Source organism: Lycium ferocissimum, chromosome 10 (genome assembly GCF_029784015.1).
Source record: "Lycium ferocissimum isolate CSIRO_LF1 chromosome 10, AGI_CSIRO_Lferr_CH_V1, whole genome shotgun sequence".
NCBI lineage: Eukaryota > Viridiplantae > Streptophyta > Magnoliopsida > Solanales > Solanaceae > Lycium > Lycium ferocissimum.
Window position 1 is genome coordinate 6,445,546 of NC_081351.1, and position 5,668 is coordinate 6,451,213.

At 40.2% G+C, this 5,668-nt stretch overlaps 1 non-coding gene across 1 annotated transcript; it reads left to right on the top strand.

Moving 5' to 3' along the window:
- Positions 1-1,721: 1,721 nt before the first annotated feature.
- LOC132035649 (small nucleolar RNA R71) lies at positions 1,722-1,828 on the top strand. The gene has a single exon (XR_009409371.1). It is a non-coding gene; the product is annotated as a small nucleolar RNA R71 (small nucleolar RNA).
- The last annotated feature ends 3,840 nt before the right edge of the window (positions 1,829-5,668 follow it).

Consider the following 5,668-nt stretch of genomic DNA (forward strand, 5'->3'; position numbering starts at 1 on the left):
ACTGGGTAACTTCATCCCCTTGCTGGCCTGAAAAGTCACTTCTTTATTGTTGACTCGGAACTTGATTTCATTTTTCTCCGAATCCATCAAAGCCCTCCCTGTAGCAAGGAAAGGTCTCCCCAGAATAATTGGAATGTCCCTATCAACAGCACAATCAAGAATTTCAAAATCAGCGGGCAACATAAAATTTCCAACCCGCACAAATACATCATCAACCACCCCAACAGGTCTTTTGATCGACCTATCAGCCATTTGTAACCTCATAGTAGTCGGCCTTGGCATCCCCAAGCCTGATTGTTTGTATATAGCAAGGGGCATCAAATTAATACTCGCCCCATTATCACACAAAGCGCGAGCAAAATCATGGTGCCCAACTGAACAAGGAATGGTGAACGCCCCAGGATCTCCCTTTTTCTGAACAGTAGTCGTTGAGATGATGGAACTCACAGTGTGCGTCAAACTGACGGTTTCATGTTGAACCGTCTTCTTCTTGGTGAGCAAATCCTTCACATATTTAGCAAAATCGGGCATCTCCTTTACAGCTTCCAAGAAGGGGAAATTAAGAGATAACTGCTTCAGCTGATCATGAAATTTCTTGAACTTAGCATCTTCCTTCTTCTTCACCAACCTCTGAGGAAAAGGTGGTGTATATTTGAAAAGCTGAGTCAAAGGGCGGAGAGCCCCTTTTTGTGCCGTGCTTACTTGTGTTCTCGACCGCCTTCACTATCTCCGAATATCGGCACCCTTCTTCGTAAGAATAATCTCATCAACGAATGGTGCTTGAGACCGCACCTCATCTTCATCTATCGGCTCAAGATCAATCACCTTCTTTTCAGCCCCTTGGAGTATTTTACCACTCCTAGTAGTGATGGCAAACACACGGTCTACACCGCCTCCCCATTCTTTGGATTTGGAATAGTATCACTGAAGTCCTCCCTTTTTAGGAGGATGCTCTCTAGAAATATCCCTCATCCGTGACTCGAGCTTCTAATAGGGGCCGCCGATGAGCCCACCGTTCTCTCTTTCACCCCGATAAAGTTCTTTCGTACTTAGACCGATTTGCCGAATCTTCTCAAGCATTGCTTCAACCTTTGAACTACCCTCGCTCGTTGACCGCCTTTTTCGGTGGTATATAAGGGTTGGAACTTTTGTTCCCAAAGTTGTTGCTGTTGTTGTAACTCCCTTGGTTCGCACCACCATAGTTATTGTTGTAGTTCCCGCAGTTGTTATAAGCACCTTGACCTTGTTGAGGTCGCCATTGATTCTGACTCTGATAACCACCCTGGTAATTCTGTCTCTGGTAACCCCCTTGAGAGTTATTCACATAATTAGCATCTTCAATCTGCATAGGAGGCCCTTCGTGGAATGGACCATCTTGAGCATGGTACATCCCTTTTGGTAAAATTGCCTCCTCCTCACAAACATTGACCTTCTTGATCTGGGATTCATCAAACTTCTTCGTCGCCAGGAAATATTTGTTGCAAGTTTTGCCGAGTGTCCCGATTCTCCTTCACTATATTTTGGATCATAGCACTACCGAACGGTACCACATCGCATTGTTTGAGTGCCAAGCCCGATTATGAGTTGTCGCCTTGTTAAGTATGGTGGTTACCCGTCGATAAGATTTGTTCATGAAACAACCATCTGCTGCATTATTCGCAACTGATTGCGACACTGGATCTAACCCTCGGTAGAACTTTTCCATTAATATGTTCTCCGAAAAACCATGATTTGGGCTCTTCTACAAATAATCCTTGAATCTCTCCCATGCTTCATATAATTGTTCTCCCGGTCGCTGCTTGAATTCATAGATCTTGTCCCGAATTTTAGCCTTCTTGCTGTGGGGTACCATTTTGTGAGAAACGCAACAACCATCTCTCGCCCATGTAGTAATCGAATTACGGGGCGCCTTCTCGAACCATGTTCTTGCCTCTCCCCGGTAAGGAATATTTGAATAACCTTAACCGGATAGCATCTTGTGGAACGTTGTTCGGATATGACTAGCACACACGTCCACAAAAATTCTACAAATGGCGTTGAGGATCATTCTCGGTAGTTCCGAAAATATCCCTCAAGCTTCAACAACGATATAAAGAGGGAGTTAATTTTCACACCGGTCAGCTCTAACTCGAGGCCGAACAATAGCGTATGCGTAATCTTCCTCTCGGAACGAGCTCGTAAAACATTCTCATCGTCCGAATCATTCGCCCGATTGTTCAACCGATTCCCCGTTATCGGCGTTGATTTTGCCGATTCGATTCATGTTCACCCGGTTTACACAGAGTAGCAAACAAGGTGTGATGGAATAAGCAAAAGACTTCAATAAAGCAAACACTATTTAGTAATTTCAAAACCGTATTCCAAGAACGGCGCCAAAATTTGATACGCTCAAATTACACCGATTAATGGTATAACGCGATGTTGTCAAATATAGTAACCCAACAAGGTTGGGGTCGAATCCCACAGGAATAGGTGTGAAAAGGGTACTAAATTCGTAGAATGCTATGTTTAGGTCTAATGTCTTAATCCGATGATCTTGGTAAAAGTTGGGTGTTTTAGTAACTAATTGCTAAATATTGCTTTGGTTGTGAATTTATGGTAAAATAAACTAAGGTTGTGTCCCCGTTAGATAGAGTGTATGATCATGGGCATTGATCTTGACATACTTCTAATGGATCATTATATGAATGCATTTAATCCCTATATGAATCTCTACTATTTCCCAATAAATAAAGATTATTTCTTTCTATGATTTTCCCAAATATAAGAAAGTAACTATGAAGAACGATTAATCATGCCAAGTAAATTCTTCTTATTCCTAAGTGAATTTATTAAACAAAGTTTAAAGCTTTGAGTTCTTGTTATTTATTCTTACCAACCCTGATTATTTTCCCAAATAAATCAAGGTTTTTTTTTTGGCTTTAATCAATGTTTGCAACCATTAATTATGAATGAAGAATGAAGAATAAACAAACCCTAATAATCCATTATGTGTATATCAATCACAACCCAATCACAAAACACCCATCAATTGGGTTCACAACCCTAGTAAGGGAAATTAGCTACTCATAATGAGAGAGAATAATAATAAGAATAGAAACATAATGCTTACAATTGATTGTTTGGAATTGAAGAGAATTGAATTCTAATTGTTTGTAATCTCCAAAAGACTTCAAAAATATGAGTGCTAATACTAAGGGAAAAGAAAAACCGAACTCGTAATGAATGATAATAGAAAACCTAAAATCGGTATTTATAAGAGTCAAAACCGTGCAAAACCGGATCGACAAAATTGCCTCGACGGACCAATGTACGGACCGCATTTTTATACGGTCCGTAGAAACAATGAAAGCCTTCCGTGAAATCTCTTCAAAGGTCCAATGTACGATCAACTTTCACGCATCAGAAATATTATACGGTCCGTATAACTTGCCCGTAAATCTCTTTGGCTTAACAACTCTTCGGGAATCAATATACGGTGGATTTTACGGACGTAAATATTATACGGTCCGTACTTCTCGCTTCTGACATTTGCTTCATCCAAAGACTCATTCCGTTGAGCATGTACGATGATTTTACGGACCGTGAATATTCTACGGTCCGTATCTTCCTCCGTATAACTCGTCTTCGTAAATTTCTTTTTCGAACATCTTTTTCACTCCATTTTCACGACTTGCTCGAATCACGGTAAACACCGCAACATGTCACAAACACATCAAAAATGACCTAGACTTGCTCAAAAACAAGTAAAACTTATAGCCAAAAAGTATCGAATGTGCCATAATTTCACGGCACATCAAGAGACCATTCGGCCAAGCTTGAGCAGAGCAAGAGCAAGAAAAAATTGACCAAGAAAAATTATTTTCTCCTAGCTTTTCTACTAATTGGAAGGCCCTCTATAATATGGAGTGGTTGTTGAAGCAAGCAAAGCGTTCGTTCTTGCAATTCTCAACTCTAGCCGAGGGAGGGACTAGGTGGACAAGGTGAGATTCAATCCTCTTTTTCATATGTTATGAATGATTTGTACATGTTGTGGAGTGTGGAAATGAATGAAATTTATGAAATTATGTATGTTGAAGTGGAGCCGTGTGTGTGGGTGTTAGGCCGTGTATATGTGGTGTTGTGTAGGAGTGAAGAATTAATTTTATTTAGTATTTTGATTGTTGTGTTATGGATTTTGTGATGAAAATGAAGGTATTGGATGATACAAGTTGAAGTTGGAACCGTTTGTGAGCTAATGTAGAAGTTAGTATATTGGTAATATAGTTTCTTGCATTACATGAATGATATTGTAATATGTGGTTGTTAGTATAGTTTATGAATTCGGAAGAAAGAAATGCATTGTTGTCGTTTCCATTGATATTGGAAAGGTTCGGGTTGTGTTGTATGTGGATTGGATTGTTTTGAATATTGTGCGGGTTGTTGGAAGTATTCTTGAATCTTGTTTGAATGATCTCGGATTAGTATTTGAATATGTGAGCGTCGATGTTGACTTGAATGTATGTAGTTGAATGGAAGATAAGTGGAATGTTGATGAGTTATGTAGAAAAGAGTTACTAACATTAGAATGCGTTTTGAATTCATTATTGATGTTGTTTATATGGTTGTTGGTATTGTTGTTGAAGATTTGGCCGAGTTGAATTCTGATGCTTTAATTTATAGGAAATGTCGCCTCAAATTTCAGTAGATAAAATGATGGCTTGGAATTGAATCCTTCAGTGCTTACGACTAATGTTTGATGTCCAATGATGTTGTTGTAGATTTTGAGAAGCCGAGACTTAAATTCTGATTAGCGTAGGAAGCGGACAAGGTATGTGAAGCTAATCCCTTCTTTCTTTTGGCATGTCTTAGTGGTAAGTAGGCTATGATACGAGCCTCGGTAACTCCACTCTCATGATCCGAGCATGATTACGATTCTTATTCATCTCTTAATGATGGCATTCTTAGTGTACTAGAACTATGGTTTTTATGTCATTTGTGCGATTGGATTTTAAAGGTTGCATAAAGATTTTTGTTCTTAAAAGATCCTATGTATAAAAATGTCCGTAACTTTCATAGACAGAACCGGATTGCTTTGATATATTCGCAAATGACTCTATAACGTATAATGCGCGTAACTCTCATAGGCGGGCTCGGATTGGTTTGATCTATGACTATGGTCCTTACGGTTCTTTAATATGTTTATGATGTTTGATATGTTTCCGAGTGGCGTCCGAAAGATATTTGATATCACTATTGTCCCAACTTTCGAATGACAGTTCGTTTAGATTATTTCATCGAGTCTTAAAAGATGATTTGTGTGCATATGGTTTCTCACTACTCTGCTCGTGCGAGCTGTTGTTACTTCTTTCACTGCGTCTCGGGCCAGGGCATGTATTCGTGCAATTCCACTGCATTATTCACCGCGTCCCTCACTAGAGGGCCGGGGCACGCATATTCACCGCGTCCCTCACTAGAGGGCCGGGCACGTTACATGATATGATGATATGGGGGAGGCGGCCAGGATGGCATATGATGACTTCATTCACCGCGTCCCTCACTAGAGGGCCGGGGCACGTTATATGTACATGATATGATGATTTTACTTACCGCGCCCCTCCCTAGAGGGCTGGGGCACGTTATTTGTTCACGCATAAGATGATTTTATTTACCGAGTCCCTCACTAGAG